General features: G+C 47.5%; 1 long non-coding RNA gene across 1 annotated transcript; it reads left to right on the plus strand.

The window, feature by feature from the left end:
• Positions 1–3,759: 3,759 nt before the first annotated feature.
• Positions 3,760–18,464, plus strand: LOC129465795 (uncharacterized). Its single transcript, XR_008652033.2, has 3 exons — positions 3,760–4,754; positions 11,160–11,208; positions 18,318–18,464. It is a non-coding gene; the product is annotated as an uncharacterized lncRNA (long non-coding RNA).
• The last annotated feature ends 1,361 nt before the right edge of the window (positions 18,465–19,825 follow it).

Below are 19,825 nucleotides of genomic sequence, written 5' to 3' on the forward strand. Positions count from 1 at the left end.
CAAAGGATCCTTTGGGAATTCGTTTGGGGCCAGCGAACACACTGCACTATTTGGATCGGGGGAGACAACCCTTTACTCTGCAGATCAAACGTCATCCCTATGACATTTAATCTCGGCCGGACGCGGTGGCTCACGCCTGTAATCCCAGCACTTTGTGAGCCCGAGGCGGGCGGATCACGAGGTCAGGAGATCGAGACCATCCTGGCTAACACGATGGAACCCCGTCTATACTAAAAACACAAAAAATTAGCCGGGCGTGGTGGTAGGTGCCTGTAGTCCCAGCTACTCGGGAGGCTGAGGCAGGAGAATGGCGTGAACCCGGGAGGCGGAGCTTGCAGTGAGCCGAGATCGCACCATTGCACTCCAGCCTGGGTGACAGAGCAAGACTCCGTCTCAAAAAAAAAAAAAAAATATATATATATAAATAAATGAATAAAGTAATCTCACATTTGAATGAAGAATCATGAATCCTAATGGGACAATAGGGTGCCCCACATGTTTATATATTTATAAAGGAGTGGGACTTATTCCAGGAATTTAAATGTTTCCATATTGGAAAATCCAAATATCTTCATATAATTCACCAAGGAGATGAGAAATATCCTCAGGGAGGTAAGGCTGTATTTGTACATAATTAAATTTCTATTTCTGCTTAGAAATACTTGTTTAGATCGCTTCTCGGTCTTTTGGGTAAGATCAAGTGTAAACATACTTGTTTAGGAAAATAATTCCTTAAAGTGATTAAAAATACAACTATCTCAAAATCAGAGCCAAATTCAAATACTTCATACATTAGTAGGGTCACCTGGCGTGGTGAAGGACATGTCATATTATGTCAGTGTTCTGACTCTCTATGGCTGCATAATGCCGCCCCCAAAATTATTTATTTTTTATTTTTTGAGACGGAGGTTTGTTCTTATTGTCCAGGCTGGAGTGCAATGGTGCGATCTCGGCTCACCGCAACCTCCGCCTCCCGGGTTCAAGCGATTCTCCTGCCTCAGCCTCCTGAGTAGCTGGGATTACAGATATGTGCCACCGTGCCCGGCTAATTTTGTATTTTTAGTAGAGACGGAGTTTCTTCATGTTGGTCAGGCTGGTCTCAAACTCCTGACCTCATGTGATCGCCCGCCTTGGCCTCCCAAAGTGCTGGAATTACAGGCGTGAGCCACCGCGCCTGTCTCCGCCCCCCTAAAATTTAGATTACAATAACCACATTTATTTTGCTGAGGAACCTGGTATTTATCCAGGACTGGGCAGAGGCAGCTCAACTTTGGTTCTCCAGTTCCACACGGGCACAAATTGGGGTGGTTTTTTTCGCATTCGTTTCTATAGGGACTTTTACTGTGTCTTTTTATCTTAGGAACCGTAGGAAATTTTACAGCAAGTAACAATGTTAACACATAAAACAGTAAGGTATCATTTTTCTCTTTTTGTGCACAGAAGTGTCAATTTTTACTGCACCATCAGTAAGTCTAGATTTAATCCAATATGAAAGAAAGTCAAACCCATCAAAAAAGAGCAAGGTTATTCTGACTTGAGCTCTAAAATGTACAAGTCATTGTCCTCTGCAGTCTTGTAAATAGCCTGACATCAGTTGTTTTAAGGTTTTAAGTAGTCTGCGTTTTCATTAGTTATCACTAGAGGGTAGCAGAGAGCATCTGTCGGAATTAATAAAAGGGTTAAACCAGCTCAAGCAAGCGAAGCCAATGGCTGTAGTATTTAGGAAGCTGCTCAGACCAAGGCTATGGCTGAAGCAGCCCACCCATTCTACACACTTGTGGGGCCCAGGAAACTTTGTAAGGTCCTCTACCGTTGCACCTTGTGTCCTGCCAAGTGGCTGTCAGTGTAGGCTGGCATTTAGTGCTGCGTGGCCTTATTGATGGTCACAACCATTTTTTCCACTTTGGTACCACCCGCGATCCACCGGAACTCTTCAGTGCATCTCCACGTGGATCTGAGCTGAGCTTCTCCTCCTTTCTCTGAGAGCATTTCCAGCCAATATGTGTCAGCTTGGTCATGTCCTTGCCTCTGCCCCTTAGCCAGGAACTTTACACAAGCATAAAATGTATCTAGACCTCTACATCATGCCATAAATGAAAATTGTTTCCAGATTTATCACTGAAGATAAATGTGAAAACATAAGAGATCATGAATTGGAATAGGCAAACATTTCTGAAAACATAAAAACACCATAAAACACAATGAAGAGATAATAGAAGCTACAAAACAAAGGGCACCATAGGAGACTGAAAAGAGAGTCTACAGAATGGAGGCAGACACGTGCGATACACAAATCTGGCAAAGGGCTTGCGTACACAGTATAAACCCTCCTGTAAATTACTAAGGCAGGCAGAACAACGGAGAAGTAAAATTACAGATTTGATTAATCATTCACAAAGGAAGCTTGTCCGAGTGGCTAATATTTAAATGATAATTCAGTTTTTTCGTAAGGGTAATGCAAATTAGAGCAAAAATGACATACTACTCCTCCCTACCATACTGGCTGAAAGGCCAAAACATCCAGGAAAATGCTGTTGCTGAATACGTGCAACAGAAATGCTAAGTTGTGGCTGGCACAGTGGCTCACGCCTGTAGTCCCAGCATATTGGGAGGCTGAGGCGGGAGGATCGCTTGCGCCCAGGAGTTCAAGACCAGCCTGGGCAACATAGTGAGACCCTCCCCCCCATCTCTAAAAAGAAAAAACAAAACAAAACAAAAAAATGCTAAGTTGCTACAACGTCTTTGGAAAACTATGCCTTTTGCATGGCTCGATATGTTTAGATACACAAGTCCCTATTGTGGTGGAGCCCCTTCCTTCGGAGCTTTCCGGAAAATCAGCCACACAACTCCCCCAACATGAAGCACAACCCGCTTGCACCTGCGCACTGTGCTCGGTTGGAGCTCCCAGCGGCCTCCAGGACACAGAGGCTTTGGAGGAGGGGCCGCATTGCATGCTGGGAGCAATCTGAGGGACGGGACCCTAGCGTTTAAGGGCTGTCCTTTTTTGAACCACATTTCCAAGGGGCTTGGGTTCCCCCAGTGGTGCCCCAAGCAGTGGACGAGCAAGGTGCCTGAGAAGGAGGAGACTATAGACACCTCCTGGTGTCCACGGACTACCAGGAAGCCCGGGGGCGGTGGCCTTGGTGTGGAATGCGCATTTGCAATCCCGAGCCTCAGGCTAGTGTTCCGGACGCCGCCGCACGTTGCACCTGTGGGCAGCGCGGCCTCTCCCGGATGTGACGTAGCGTGACGCCTGCAGGACTGATGCTGAAATGACAAGGTGGCATCGCTGGTTCCTGTAGCTGAGGGGTGTGAGTTCGAGGTCTGATTGTCCTCGTTTTCTACTTCCGGTCACCTCACTGCCACATGGCAGGCCTCCAGGGGAATACTCTTAAGATGGGACACCTGCGCATCTCTTTTTGTTTTGTTGTCTTTTGTTTTTTGAGACAGACTCTCGTTCTGTCGCCCAGGCTAGAGTGCAGTGGTGCGATCTCGGCTCACTGCAAGTTCCGCCTCCTGGGTTCACGCCATTCTCCTGCCTCAGCCTCCCGAGTAGCTGGGACTACAGGCGCCCGCCACCACGCCCGGCTAATTTTTTGTATTTTTAGTGGAGACGGGGTTTCACCGTGTTCGCCAGGATGGTCTCGATCTCCTGACCTCGTGATCCGCCCGCCTTGGTCTCCCAAAGTGCTGGGTTTACAGGCATGAGCCACCGCGCCTGGCCTCTTTTTTTTTTTTTCTTTTGAGACAGAGTTTCTTTTTTTTTTTTTTTTTTTTTTTTTTTTTTTTTTTTTTTTTTTTGAGACAGAGTCTTGCTCTGTCACCCAGGCTGGAGTGCAGTGGCACAATCTCGGCTCACTGCAAACTCCGCCTCCCGGGTTCATGCCATTCTCCTGCCTCAGCCTCTCCGAGTAGCTGGGACTACAGGCGCTCGCCACCACGCCCGGCTAATTTTTTGTATTTTTAGTAGAGACGGGGTTTCACCGTGGTCTCGATCTCCTGACCTCGTGATCCGCCCGCCTCGGCCTCCCAAAGTGCTGGGATTACAAGCGTGAGCCACCGCGCCCGGCAGAGACAGAGTTTCGCTCTGTCACCCATGCTGGAGTGCAGTGGCCTCATCTTGGCTCCCTGAAACTTCCGCCTCCCAGGTTCAAGCCATTCTCCTGCCTCAGCCTCCCGAGCAGCTGGGACTACAGACGCGCACCACCATGCCCGGCTAATTTTTGTATTTTTAGTAGAGACGGGGTATCACCATGTTGGCCAGGCTGGTCTCGAGTTCCTGACCTCAGGTGATCCACCCACCACGGCCTGCCAAAGTGCTGGGATTACAGGCGTGAGCCACCGCACCCGGTCACACCTTTGCATCTCTAGCCAAGATTCGTAGTCAGAAGACACAAAACCAGACTTGGAATTCCTGATTTAGGGTTGAAATGGCCTCAAGCCTGGGAATACATGCAGATACCTAAGGATTGGAATTCCGCCCAGGACGACCCTCAAAGGGAAGTTCACATTTCAGACCTACGGTGTGTGCAGAGCTCAGGCCCCAGGAACTTGGGGACAGAGGTGCCTTCTCGCTTCTCTCTGAATCTGTGTCTGAGGTGAGAGAGGCGTGGCCCTGGTGGCCTTTTTAATTTCAGGTTGGTTTCCAAGAAAGCAATGACAGCTCGTGATTTCTTCTTTCTCACGTGTGCCATTCTCTGTTCGGTTGCCAAGGAAGTGGAAAAAATTGGTTTTGCTTACCTAAAAAGGTTCAGGTGAGTTTATTTTTATTATTTATTTATATGTATTTATTTTTTTGAGATGGAGCCTAGCTCTGTCGCCCAGGCTGCAGTGCAATGGTGCAATCTCACCTCTCTGCAACCTCCGCCTCGCGGGTTCAAGCGATTCTCCTGTTTCAGCCTCCCGAGTAGCTGGGATTACAGGCATTCGCAACCACGCCCAGATAATTTTTGCATTTTTAGTAGAGGCGGGTTTCACCATGTTGACCAGGCTGGTCTTGAACTCCTGAACTCATGTGATCTACCCGTCTCCACCTCTCAAAGTGCTGGGGTTATAGGCACGATCCACCATACCTGGCTGACTTGCTGTTTAATTCAGCAAAAAGGTGTTACATTTCTGCTTTGCTGTGACAGGTATTGGAAAATTGAGCATATGGAAATAATGAATGTGAAGAGCAGTATGTGCTCCTGTTTGGGCATTATGCATCATTAGAAAAAAAATCTGCCATTTCCGGAGGTTGCAGTGAGCCGAGATTGTGCCACTGCACTCCAGCCTGGGTGACAGAGTGAGACTCTGCCTTAAAAACAAAAAACAAAACAAAACAAAACAAAACAAAACAAAAACTACCGTCTCCTAGGAAAGGGCATTAAAATTTTCCAAAATTTGGGATTTTGAACACCGTCCCAATTTAGTATCAAAGTATTTTTGAGAATGCCAAATATCCTTTGATACTAAATTGGGACGGTGTTGAAAATGACACAGTGTCTGCAGCTCACCTTCATTATTCCTAGAATCCCCCTTACCATCCACAGCTCTTCTTGCATCTACCAGATCCCAAGAACTTGCACAGCTATCATTCTGCTTGTAGGAAAGGGTACATGCTGGCATAAAACTGTGCAGATGACCACATCCTTTTACAAACCAGGGGCAACTCTGTGGCTTCCTAGGCTACAAATTCTCTCAGACTAGACTAGCAGCAAATTGGGAAGGCCACCTCTTTAATACAATTTACAATTCATTCAAAAGGACTCTATACACAGCCACACTTGATGGCCCGAATAACTGGTGAGAGTCTGGTGACCTTTTCACTTCATAGGTACATATCATATGACCTAAAGCTTTTGAGCATTGCAAAAATAAAGATGGACCGGCCAGGCATGGTGGCTCACGCCTGTAATCCCAGCACTTTGGGAGGCCGTGGCGGGCGGATCACGAGGTCAGGAGATCGAGACCATCCTGGCTAATACGGTGAAACCTTGTCTCTACTAAAAATACAAAAAATTAGCCGGGCGTGGTGGCACGTGCCTGTAATCCTAGCTGCTGGGGAGGCTGAGGCAGGAGAATCAGCTGAACCCGGGAGGCGGAGGTTGCAGTGAGCCGAGATTGCACCACTGCACTCCAGCCTGGGCGACAGAGGGAGACTCCATCTCAAAAATAAATAAATAAATAAAGATGGATCATGAGGGTTTTATTTTGTAGGGAATTATTACTCTGTTAACTCCATGAATGCAGGACTGGGTATCACTCCACACTATTTACAAACATCCTGAGCAGTCCCTCTAATAGTGTTTCACTATTAGTGTAATCACTAATAATGTGTTTACTTAACACATACTTAGTGATGGAAATATAAATGAATAAATACGTCCTCATTCTCCAATGCCCCACCATCAATAGAAAAAATGCAAAATACATCCCTCTGTTTTCCCAGTTACCTCCCTTGTGGATTATTTTCTTCCAAGACCCATTTTTTTTCTTTTCGGACGAAATCTCGATCTGTCGCCAGGCTGGAGTGCAGTGGCAGGATCTCGGCTGACGGCAACCTCCACTTCCCGGGTTCAAGTGATTCTCCTGCCTCAGCCTCCTGAGTAGCTGGGATTACAGGTGCCTGCCACCAGGCCCGGCTGATTTTTGTATTTTTAGTAGAGACGGTGTTTCACCATGTTGGCCAGGCTGGTCTCGAACTCCTGACCTCATGATCTGCCCGCCTCAGCCTCCCAAAGTGCTGGGATTACAGGCGTGAGCCACTGAGCCTGGTCCCTGAGACCCATATTTTTTATATTGAGTCTCTACTTTTTACATTAAAATCTTTACTTTTTAAAAAAAATCTCTTTTCCCAGAAAAATACATGCACTCGAACTACAAGGACTTATTCTATATTGAGAGCCTACTATGCCTTGATTACTTTTCAGCCTAATTGTTTTGCTTTGAGCTTACAATGCCTGGTATATAAGAGAGGCTCAAAAATTAGGATCAGGTAAAAATCATGTTCTTTGGGCTAGAAGGACTATTTTTTTTTTTTTTTTTGAGACAGAGTCTTTCTCTGTTGCCCAGGCTGGAGTGCAGTAGTGCAAACTCGGCTCACTGCAACCTCCGCCTCCCGGGCTCAAGTGACTTTCCTGCCTCAGCCTCCCAAGTAGCTGGAACTACAGGCACATGCCACTCCATGTGGCTAATTTTTGTATTTTTTGTAGAGTTGGGGTTTCTCCATGTTACCCAGGCTGGATTTGAGTTGCTGAGCTCAAGTGATCCACCCACCTCAGCCTCCCAAAGTGCTGGGATTATAGGCGTGAGCTACTGTACCCAGCCTAGAAAGACTTGTTCTGAATCCTGATCCTACCTTATAACTTGCTAGCTTTGTAATCCGTAAGTCTGTTACTCACAAAAGGAGACAATGAATGTATCTACATTGTAGTTTTGGAGGATTAAGTGAATTTGTGTATGTTTATTGAATTAATTTATTAGAAACAAAACAGTGCCAGATATATGGTAAGCAATATTCAACTCTTTACATGGAAAGAAAAATCAGCCCTTGAGAACTGGAACATGGCCTGGCATTCACCCCACGCCACATGATTCTGTGGAACAGAAATGATTTTACACAAACCCAACATCAGATGGGGCCATGGGGTGATCACGAACGAGCAAAGCGAAAACAAGGATGCAGGGAAGTTCTTCAGGAGGCCTGAGACTGACCCAGTCCTCCCCACTCTTGACTGTAGCTCTCAAGAATAACTACAATGTACTGGGAATGCGGCTGGGCGCCGTGGCTCATGCCTGTAATCCCAACACTTTGGGAGGCCAAGGTGGGCGGATCGCCTGAGGTCAGGAGTTCAAGACCAGCCTGGCCAACATGGTGAAACCCCGTCTCTACTAAAAATACAGAATTAGCCGGCAACGGTGGCTCACGCCTGTAATCCCAGCACTTTGGGAGGCCAAGGTGGGCGGATCATGAGGTCAGGAGATCGAGACCATCCTGGCTAACACGGTGAAACCCCGTCTGTACTAAAAATACAAAAAAATTAGCCAGGCGTGGTGGGGGGTGCCTGTAGTCCCAGCTACTTGGGAGGCTGAGGCAGGAGAATGGCGTGAACCCGGAGGTGGAGTTTGCAGTGAGCCGAGATCGCACCACTGCACTCCAGCCTGGGCGACAGAGCGAGACTCCATCTCAAAAAACCAAAAACCAAAAAACAAAAAACTCAAAATTAGCCGGGCATGGTGGTGCATGCCTGTAATCTCAGCTACTTGGGAAGCTGAGGCAGGAGAATTGCTTGAACCCGGGAGGCAGAGGTTGCAGTGAGCCGAGATCACGCCATCACACTCTAGCCTGGCCAATAGGGTGAGACTCCATCTCAAAAAAAAAAAAAGAAAAGAAAAAAGGAATGTACTGGGAATGCAACATTCTGAGATAAGCAGGGAGCTGGCTAGAACACAGGTTCTGCCCTGGTCCTGGCAAAAACAGGATGTTGTGCTTTAGCCCAGCATGCTCTGTTGCCCCTGAGGTATATAACCTGGGGCAGGCTGCCTTTTGGGGTCCCTAATCTGGAGTGCAAGTGAGGCTCCATCTGCTCCAGCTGAGACTCCATCTGCTCCAGGCAGCTGTCTGAGCCTTGGAAGAGCAGCTCACAATGAATTGTAGGCTTCTGTTGTCCCTTGCTGCCTATCTGTAAGTAATAAACCCATGAAATTCCACGTAACTCAGGCCGGGCGCGGTGGCTCAAGCCTGTAATCCCAGCACTTTGGGAGGCCGAGGCGGGCGGATCACAAGGTCAGGAGATCGAGACCATCCTGGCTAACACGGTGAAACCCCGTCTCTACTAAAAATACAAAAAATTAGCCGGGCGTGTTGGCGGGCGCCTGTAGTCCCAGCTACTCGGGAGGCTGAGGCAGGAGAATGGCGTGAACCCGGGAGCCGGAGCTTGCAGTGAGCCGAGATCGCGCCACTGCACTCCAGCCTGGGCAACAGAGCGAGACTCCGTCTCAAAAAAAAAAAAAAAAAAAAAAATTCCACGTAACTCAACGACTTCCATGTAACTCGTTGTATGTGGGTGTTCTCTCTCACCAGAGTCAGACAAGTTGCTAACCAGTGCACCCTGAATCTGCTTCACAAAGAGTACTGTGTAATCATGTCATTACATAGAATAACAATTTATGCAAACAGGCCAGGCGCTGTGGCTCACGCCTGTAATCCCAGCAGTTTGGGAGGCTGAGGCAGGTGGATCACGAGGTCAGGAGTTCGAGACCAGCCTGACCAACATGGTGAAACCCCGTCTCTACTAAAAATACAAAAATCAGCTGGGTGTGGTGGCAGGCGCCTGTGATCCCAGCTACTCGGGAGGCTGAGGCAGGAGAATCACTTGAACACGGGGGATGGAGGTTGCAGTGAGCCGAGACTGTGCCATTGCACTCCAGCCTGGGTGACAGAGTGAGACTCCGTCTCAAAAAAAAAAAAAAAAAAAAAAATTAAAAAAAATTTTTTTGAGACAAAGTCTCACCCTGTTGCCCAGGCTGGAGTGCAGGGGTGCAATCTCAGCTCACTGCAACCTCCACCTCCCAGATTCAAGTGGTTCTCCTGCCTCAGCCTCCCGAGTAGCTGGGATCACAGGCTCCTGCCACCACACTGAGCTAATTTTTGTATTTTTAGTAGAGACGGGGTTTCACTGTGTTGGCCATGCTGGTCTCAAACTCCTGACCTCGTGATCTGCCCGCCTTAGCCTCCCAAAGTGTTGGGATTACAGGCATGAGCCACCGCCTAACCTTCTAACATGCAATTTCTGAGATTCCCATTCCTCATGCTGTGTGGTCACCTCACTGTGAAATAAGTCAACAGATCCTACTTTGTTCAACTGCAGTTGTGTTTCTCATGGGTTTGGGCTGGTGAGCATTGTCGTAATCAATGTGTGAGCTTGTCTTCTTACGAATAAGTCATTTTAATAAGAAACATGTTTAACATTATAAGAGTTTAAAAATTCACATAAAAATTCTAGAACATGCACTATAGCATCAGAACATATTTAAAAATATACAATTATACATTAAAAATCCATAATTGTACTGGAATATTTTAACATATCCCTTCTCAATACATGAAAGATAGTTAAAATTTTAAGTTTACAGCAAATACAAAAACAGTTCTAGGGTTGTTCTAAGAAATACATACAGAATCTTGTGTTTGGCAAAAAAGTAGATTATTTTTGCAAACATAAAAATTGTGATTAACACATATTAGGTTTATCATTTAGAAACTGCATTCAGCCCTGAATGACAGAAGACTCCTATAATCTGCTTCGTGTATCTACAAAGTGGATATTTCTCATATGGAATTGTCCAGAAACAAAAAGTACAGGGTAAATGCAACCACTCAACACTACAATCAGGAAACAATTTCCTGATGCCGTAATTGTAACTTTCAGGGTACAGTCAAGAACATGAGGACAGGCCGGGCACGGGGGCTCGCGCCTGTAATCCCAGCACTTGGGGAGGCTGAGGCGGGTGGATTACCTGAGGTTGGGAGTTCAAGACCAGCGTGACCAACATGGAGAAACCCCGTCTCTACTAAAAATACAAAATTAGCCAGGTGTGGTGGCGCATGCCTGTAATCCCAGCTACTCGGGAGGCTGAGGCAGGAGAATTGCTTGAATCCGGGAGGCAGAGGTTGCAGTGAGCCGAGATCGCACCATTACACTCCAGTCTGAGCAACAACAGTGAAACTCTGTCTCAAAAAAAAAAAAAGAAAAAGAAAAAGAAAGAAAGAAAATGAGGACAGTAGACACAGGAAGAAGATATTCACTACAAATTAAACCTAATACAAGTATGGTAAGAATTAGAGAAAGGGGAGTCAGAGCATCAGAGACAGCCACCAACGATTGAAGTACAAACCAGTGGCCAGGGTGGACGCTGGCTGAATGAGCGTGGAAGTGGATCTATGGCAGTAGAGTTCCCGAGGATGTCTGTGGAAGGCACTGACACAGGAGGGATGGAGTCAAATACTGGGTGTTTGGTTTGTGGACATCCGTTATCAGTGTGGCCAGAAAGCGCGAAAATAACGTGGAAACTGGTGCCCATCAAACCCTTTAAGCACCTTGCACCCTCTATGTTAGTCTTCCTGTACAATAGGTGCAAAAACTAAGTGTGACATATTCTTCATTTCTGCCTTCCAGATCTCATGCAATTTTTGATTCTGGGCAACTCCAATTTGGAATAATTCAGGTAAGAATTTCTGGTAAATGCAAAACACGTAACTGCCGGGTGTGGTGGCTCACGCCTGTAATCCCAGCACTTTGGGAGGCCGAGGCGGGCGGATCACAAGGTCAGGAGATCGAGACCATCCTGGCTAACACAGTGAAACCCCATCTCTACTAAAAATACAAAAATTAGCCGGACATGGTCACGGGTGCCTGTAGTCCCAGCTACTTGGGAGGGTGAGGCAGGAGAATGGCATGAACCCGGGAGGCGGAGCTTGCAGTGAGCCGAGATCGCGCCACTGCACTCCAGCCTGGGCGACAGAGCAAGACTCCATCTCAGAACAAAACAAAACAAAACAACAACCTTAAGTTCAAACCTTCAGCCTCCAGAACTATGAGATAATAAATTTGTTTCATTCGGCCACCAGCTTTGTGGTGATTTGTTACAGCACCCCTTGCAAACTCTTAAAGGAGTATTTACCAGCTGTGTTTCTCTCAAAAAGAACAAGAAATAATGGGCTAGAGGTCAACTTTAACATAAGGCACTAATAAACCCATGGCTAGACTTAAGACCTTTATAAACATTTTCTAACAGAATTGAATTTATTCAATACAGTAAGTCATCTGCACCAAACCTTTGCCACATTACTTACTAACATACGGTTTCCCTCCAGTGTGAGTTTTCATGTGTTATTATTATTATTTTTTTTGAGATGGAGTCTCGCTCTGTCGCCCAGGCTGGAGTGCAGTGGCGCGATCTCGGCTCACTGCAAGCTCCGCCTCCCAGGTTCACGCCATTCTCCTGCCTCAGCCCCCCAAGTAGCTGGGACTACAGGCACCCACCGCCACACCAATCTAATTTTTTTGTATTTTTAGTAGAGATGGGGTTTCACTGTGTTAGCCAGGATGGTCTCAATCTCCTGACCTCATGATCCGCCCGTCTCAGCCTCCCAAAGTGCTGGGATTATAGGCGTGAGCCACCGCGCCCGGCTTCATGTGTTATTTTAAGGATGGGAGACCACAGAAAGCTTTTCCACGCTGTGTACATTTAGAGAGTTTCTCTCCAATGTGAATCCTTATGTCTTTGTAAGGACGAGAGTCTATCGAAGGCTTTTGTACATTCCTTACATTCGTAGGGTTTCTCTCTACTGTGAGTTCTCAAATGTCCTTGAAAAGATGATGACCAACTGGAGGCTTTCCCACACTACTCACACACATAGGGTTTCTCTCCAGTGCGAATTCTCACGTGTGTTTGGAAGTGTGAGGGACTACTGAAGGCTTTCCCACACTCCACACAGGCGTATGGTTTCTCTCCAGTGTGAGTTCTTATGTGTCCCTTGAAGGAGGAGGGAGAACTGAAGGATTTTCCACACTGCTTGCATCCATAAGGCTTTTCCCCACAGTGTGTTCTCATGTAAACCCTAAGGTCCGAGGGCCAACTGTAGGTGTTCCCACATTCTACACACTTGTAGGCTTTTCCTCCCGTGTGCATTCTGGCATGTATGATCAGGTAGAAGGAACGAAAGAAGGCCATCCCACATTCCTTGCATTTGTAGGCTTTCTCTGGACCATGAACTTTTTTTTTTTTTTGAGACGGAGTCTTGCTCTGTCGCCCAGGCTGGAGTGCAGTGGTGCGATCTTGGCTCACTGCAAGCTCCGCCTCCTGGGTTCACGCCATTCTCCTGCCTCAGCCTCCTGAGTAGCTGGGACTACAGGTGCCCGCCACCACGCCTGGCTAATTTTTTGTGTTTTTAGTAGAGATGAGGTTTCACTGTGTTAGCCAGGATGGTCTCGATCTCCTGACCTCATGATACACCTGCCTCTGCCTCCCAAATTGCTGGGATTACAGGCGCCCGCCACCACACCTGGCTAATTTTTTGTATTTTTAGTAGAGACGGGGTTTCACTGTGTTAGCCAGGATGGTCTCGATCTCCTGACCTCGTGATCTGCCCGCCTCGGCCTCCCAAAGTGCTGGGATTACAGGGGTGAGCCACTGCACCCAGCCTGCCCGTGAACTTTCCTGTGTGTGTGTTTTTTGTTTTGTTTTTTTGAAATGGAGTTTCACTCTTGTTGCCCAGGCTGGAGTGCAATGGCTTGATCTCAGCTCACCACAACCTCTGCCTCCCGGGTTCAAGCGATTCTCCTGCCTCAGCCTCCCGAGTAGCTGGGATTACAAGCATGGGCCACCATGCCCGGCTAATTTTTTTGTATTTTCAGTAGAGGCGGGGTTTCGCCATGTTGGCCAGGCTGGTCTCAAACTGACCTCAGGTGATCCGCCTGCCTCGGCCTCCCAAAGTGCTGGGATTACAGGCGTGGGCCACCACACCCGGCCTTTCATGTGTGTTCTAAGAGGGAGAAGAAAAGGATTTCTCACATTCTTTACAAGCATAGGGTTTCTCTACAGTACGAGTTTCTCTGTGTGTCCAGAGATTTCAGGGAGATTGAAAGGTTTTCCCACATCGTTTGCATTCGTAAGGTTTCTCTCCAGTGTGAGTTCTTATGTGGACTGGAAGTTTGGAGAGGTATATAAAGGCTTTTCCACATTCGTTACACGCATAAGGCTTCTCTTCAGTGTGAGCTCTTACATGTGCCCTGAAGGATGAGTAATGAGAAAAGTTCTCCCACATTCCTTACATTGACAGGGTCTTTGTCCATGTTGAGGTGATGCTGGGATGAAGTATCCATGATGGCTTTTTCAAACTGATTCTTTCCAAAGCTTTTTACTCCAGCAGCAAGTCTCTGATGCGCACTACGTCCTGGAACCTGGTCGAAGGTTTCTCCATAGTGATTACTTTCATTAGTTTCTGGAGGCATCTCTACCACAAGACTTCCGTTAAAAACAAGGATCATGGCCTGGCGCGGCGGCTCACGCCTGTAATCCCAGCACTTTGGGAGGCCAAGGCGGGCAGATCACAAGGTCAGGAGATCGAGACCATCCTGGCCAACATGGTGAAACCCTGTCTCTACTAAAAATAGCAAAAATTAGCCGGGCGTGGTGACGGGCGCCTGTAGTCCCAGCTACTCCAGAGGCTGAGGCAGGAGAATGGTGTGAAGCCAGGAGGCGGAGCTTGCAGTGAGCCGAGATCGTGCCACTGCACTCCAGCCTGGGCGACACAGCGAGACTCCGTCTCAAAAAACAAAACGAAGGCCGGGCGCGGTGGCTCACGCTTGTAATCCCAGCACTTTGGGAGGCCAAGGCAGGCGGATCACGAGGTCAGGAGATCGAGACCACGGTGAAACCCCGTCTCTACTAAAAATACAAAAAAAAAAATTAGCCGGGCGTGGTGGCGGGCGCCTGTAGTCCCAGCTACTCGGAGAGGCTGAGGCGGGAGAATGGCGTGAACCCGGGAGGCGGAGCTTGCAGTGAGCCGAGATTACGCCACTGCACTCCAGCCTAGGCGACAGAGCGAGACTCCGTCTCAAAAAAAAAAAAAAAAACGAAACAAAACAAAAATAAAGATCATATTATTATTTATTTGTTAATGATTTGCTGATGGATTTTACTGATTAGTATGACTACATTTCCACCATTTCCAGTGAATATTATGTTTTTTCACCTCTGAATTGCTTCAAAGTGGTATGAGTGGGGCTGGGTGCAGTGGCTCATGTCTTTAATCCCAGCACTTGGGGAGGATGAGGCAGGCAGATCACTTGAGGTCAGGAGATCGAGACCATCCTGGCCAACATGGTGAAACCCTGTCTCTACTAAAAATGTACACATACAAAAAAACAATTAGCCATACATCGCGGCGCACGCCTGTATTCCCAGCTACTCAAGAGGCTAAGGCAGAAGAATCGCTTGAACACAGGAGGCACAACTGGCAGTGAGCCGAGATCGCACCACTGCACTCTAGCCTGGGCAACAGAGCAAGACACCATCTCAAAAAAACAAAACAAAAGAAAACAAAACAAAAATATTATAAGTGGAATGCTCGGACAGAGGGCTCTACCACAGGGATCATTTGCAGTGTTGTTTTTTATTTTATTTTTTATTTTTTTATTTTTATTTTTATTTTTTTTTTGAGACGGAGTCTTGCTCTGTCGCCCAGGCTGAAGTGCAGTGGTGCAATCTCGACTCACTGCAAGCTCTGCCTCCCGGGTTCACGCCATTCTCTCTCCGAGTAGCTGGGACTACAGGTGCCCACCACCATGCCCGGCTAATTTTTTGTATTTTTAGTAGAGACGGGGTTTCACCGTATTAGCCAGGAGGGTCTCGATCTCCTGACCTCGTGATTCGCCCGCCTCGGCCTCCCAAAGTGCTGGGATTACAAGCGTGAGCCACCGCGCCCGGCCCCTGTTTTTTATTTTTTAATATGAGGATTTTTTTTTTGACATTTATTTACAAGCGAACTATGTCTCAATCAACATCTGTATCACTTTTCTAAACTGTCTTGCGAAAATTTTCTGTGACTGCATACTCTCTGACTTGTAGCTACACACATACTAAAATGGCACACTAATACTCTCTCCTGAGATCCTGCTTTCTCCTGTGTGCATGTGACCCACCTCAAATGTGTACATTGAGTGACAGGCGGATGTGAGATCACGCGGCGGCGTTGGGCGGAAATGCGGGTTCTCGGCCTCAGCCCTGCTCTGCCTGGCTTTCTCCCCATGACCGCTACCTGCCCGCCTAGGAACATTCTCACCTGGGCAGAGCTTGCGCTGCCCCCTAGCGGACACGGCCTCCTACAGCGGGACAGCGTCTCCCACGTCCTCTTCGAAGACCCAGGGACCTAAGTGTGCATAGAATTCCAGGCTCAGTTTCGCCACCGAGCAGCCCTTGTTTGGAGGAGGAGGGGACAGGGCACAAGTGACTGTAGGATCAGGGGTGGGCCTGGGCTTTGGGGACCACGGGCACGGCTGCGGGCCTTCCTAGGAACCTTTGCCTCTACTATGTCACCGCCTGTGCTAAACATTGGTATTATTCCCGAATTTTCAGGGAAAACCTGTTTTCCAGTTTGGTCTCGAAATGTGTTGTTTGTTCTTTATTTAGGTAATGTCACGCGCGTCCATGTGAAGAGAGTCCACCAACAGGCTTTGTGTGAGCAACAAGGCTGTTTATTTCACTTGGGTGCAAGTGGGCTGAGTCCGAAAGAGAGTCAGCAGAGAGAGATAGGGGTGGGACAGTTTTATAGGATTCAGGTAGGTAGTGGAAAATTACAGTTAAAGGTGGTTATCTCTTGGCCGGGCACGGTGGTGAACACCTGTAATCCCAGCACTTTGGAAGGCTGAGGCGGACGGATCATGAGATCAGGAGATCCGGGACATCCTGGCTAACACGGTGAAACCCCATCTCTACTAAAAACATACAAAAAAAATTAGCCATGCGTGGTGGCGGACGCCTGTAGTCCCAGCTACTCGGGAGGCTGAGTCAGGAGAATGGCGTGAACCCGGGAGGCGGAGCTTGCAGTGAGCCGAGATCATGCCACTGCACTCCAGCCTGGGCGACAGAGCGAGACTCCGTCTCAAAAAAACAAACAAACAAAAAAACAGATCTGATTGTGGTTAGTTTATCTGAAATACATATCACTTTAACCTATGATCAGCATTTTTCCTGCCAATGTTTCTATTTAGATTCTTGTTCCTTCCCTCCATTATTTTTTTTATTCCCTGTATGTGGCTTGTGCAATTTCTGCTTGGAAGTCTGGAGTCAGAGGTCTGGATATATCCACACCAACACTCTCCCTCTTACCTCTATCAATTGGTTACAAAGTCAACGAGTTTTTCGGTGTAAGAACTATCCATCCCCTCCGCTATCTCCCCACAAGTCTGGCGCCTCCAGTTTTACTCTTTGTTCGCAGTTCTAAGGTCCCTTTACCAGACTGCCTTTTGAGGAGCATTCCCTGCAAGCACTATCTTTCCTTGTATTCGCCACTCTATTAGGAATTTCTTCAGATCGTGCCTGCATCATTTTTTATTAGCTCATTTAGGTGTTTCTTGTCTGTTTCCCCACCCAATTTAAGCGCCTCCGAGGGCGGGGCGAGTGTGTGGCTATTACTTTACAATTTTAGCCACTAGACACACTGCCGTCTTATTAAAAACTAGAACAAATGGTTCCTTAACTGGAATGGCCTTCTTTATGTGACTACAAACAACTTTTTTTTTTTTCTCGCTACTCTCATTAAACTACCCACTGGGTAATAGATCTTTTTTATATTTGGGTAAAAAAAATTTTTTGAGACAGGGTCTCACTTGGTTGCCCAGGCTGGAGTGCAGTGGTGCAATCTCACCTCACCACCTCCCATGCTCAAGTGATCCTCCCACCTCAGCCTCCCACGTAGCTGAGACCACAGGCACACTCCACCAAGCCTGGCTAATTTTGTATTTTTTTTTTTTTTTTTTTTTGAGATGGAGTTTCGCTCTTGTTGCCCAGGCTGGAGTGCAATGGTGCAACCTCCGCTCACCATAACCTCTGCCTCCCAGGTTCAAGCGATTCTCCTGCCTCAGTCTCCCGAGTAGCAGGGATTACAGGTATGCACCACCATGCCCAGCTAGTTTTTTGTATTTTTAGTGGAGACAGGGTTTCTCTATGTTGGTCAGGCTGGTCTTGAACTCCCGACCTCAGGTGATCCACCCGCTTCAGCCTTCAAAGTGCTGGGATTACAGGCGTCAGCCACCGCACCCGACCTTTTTTTTTTTTGAGACGGATTTTCGCTCTTATTGCCCAGGCTGGAGTGCAATGGCACGATCTCGGCTCAATGCAACCTCTGCCTCCCAAGTTCAAACGATTCTCCTGCCTCAGCTTCCCGAGTACATGGGATTACAGGCACATGCCACCATGCCTGGCTAATTTTGTATTTTTAGTAGACACAGGGTTTCTCCATGCTGGTCAGGCTGGTCTTGAACTCCCAACCTCCGATGATCCACCCGCCTCGGCCTCCCAAAGTGCTGGGATTACAAACATGAGCCACCGCGCCCGGCTTGTATTTTTTATAGAGATGGGCTCTCCCTATGTTGCCCAGGCTGATCTCGAACTCCTGGACTGAAACAATCCTCCTGCCTCGGCCTCCCAAAGCGCTGGGAATACAAGTGTGAGCAACCACATCTGGCCCAACTTGCATAAACTCTTCTAAGTCGGCAGCCACATTTTTTACAATTACTTTCCATTGCTAAAATTTCTCTGGTCAATTTCAGACACAATGATTGACAGGCCAGGCTGCTACTCATAGAAGGTCTGTCTGCAGAACATGAGAAGAACAGGTGCCGGCAGGCTTCCAAGTGAAAGGAACACCATTTTCACTTCAATTATTTATCCCTGCTTGAATGTGTAACATCGTCAAAAATCACCATGATCGATAAAAAGACTAACGGTAGAAGTAAATCTTGTTATTGGAAGTGATAATACTGCTTTTCTGAGAAACTAAACATAACTGCAAAACTGCCAGAACTTGATAAAATACGTGCAATATACATAATTAAATGTATTGGTGGACTACAATTCCATTTTCTGGAAAAACTATATAAAGTATTGAGGAATAGGCTAAAAACCACCTGCTGGGTCTGTGTGAGGACAATTTCAGGTATCTCATGAGAAGGTGACAGAGAGGTCGCCCATGGGTATATAAACAACATTGTGGGGGGGGGAGGAGACTCCTCAATTCAAATGCATTTGCATTCTGTAAGCATATTAAGAGTTAAGTGGGCCAGGCACGGTGGTTCATGCCTGTCACCCCAGCATTTTGGGGGCCTGACGGGAGGCCATGAGTTCAAAATCAACCTGGGCAAAATAGGTAGAGCCTGTCTACAAAAAATAAAAAAAAAACAGAGTTAACTGGTCCACGGGTTCTGGTTTACAGTGAGCTGTGATCTTGTCACTGCATTCCACCCTGGACAACAGAGCAAGACCTTGTCTCAAAAAACGAAAACAAAAAAAACGAGAGAAAGATTGAGAGACATTTAACTGGTTTATCCCAAATTTATTTATTTTTATTTTTTAATTTAATTTTTTTTTTGAGACAGTATCTCACTCTGTTGCCCAGGCTGGAGTGCAGTGGCGGGATCTTGGCTCACTGCAACCTCCACCTCCCGGGTTCAAGCGATTCTCCTGCCTCAGCGTCCTGAGTAGCTGGGAGTACAGGCACGCGCCACCAGGCCCAGCTTTTTTTTGTATTTTAGTAGAGACAGGGTTTCGCCATGTTGGCCAGGCTGGTCTCGAACTCTTGACCTCAGGTGATCCACCCACCTCAGCTTCCCAAAGTGCTGGGATTACAGGCTTGAGCCACCGTGCCCGGCCCCGGATTTCTTGATCTAAAGAATGTCCGCAGGGCGCGGTAGCTCACGCCTCTAATTCCAGCACTTTGGGAGGCCGAGGAAGGCGGATCACGAGGTCAGGAGTTCGAGACCAGCTTGGCCAACATAGTGAAACCCCCCCGTCTCTACTAAAAATACAATAATTAGCCGGACGTGGTGGCGGGCGCCTGTAATCTCAGCTACTGGGGAGGCTGAGGCAGGAGAATTGTTTTCACCCGGGAGGCGGAGGTTGCAGTGAGCCGAGATCAGGCCACTGCACTCCAGCCGGGGCGACAGTGCGAGACTCCGCCTCAAAATTGATATATAAATAAAACAAAACACAATGTCCAACAAAAACAAATCCAGCGAGGCCACACAGGATAGGGGGCTCCCCGGGGTCAGCCCATTTTCGG

The sequence above is a fragment of the Symphalangus syndactylus genome, chromosome 17, assembly GCF_028878055.3.
Source record: "Symphalangus syndactylus isolate Jambi chromosome 17, NHGRI_mSymSyn1-v2.1_pri, whole genome shotgun sequence".
Lineage (NCBI taxonomy): Eukaryota > Metazoa > Chordata > Mammalia > Primates > Hylobatidae > Symphalangus > Symphalangus syndactylus.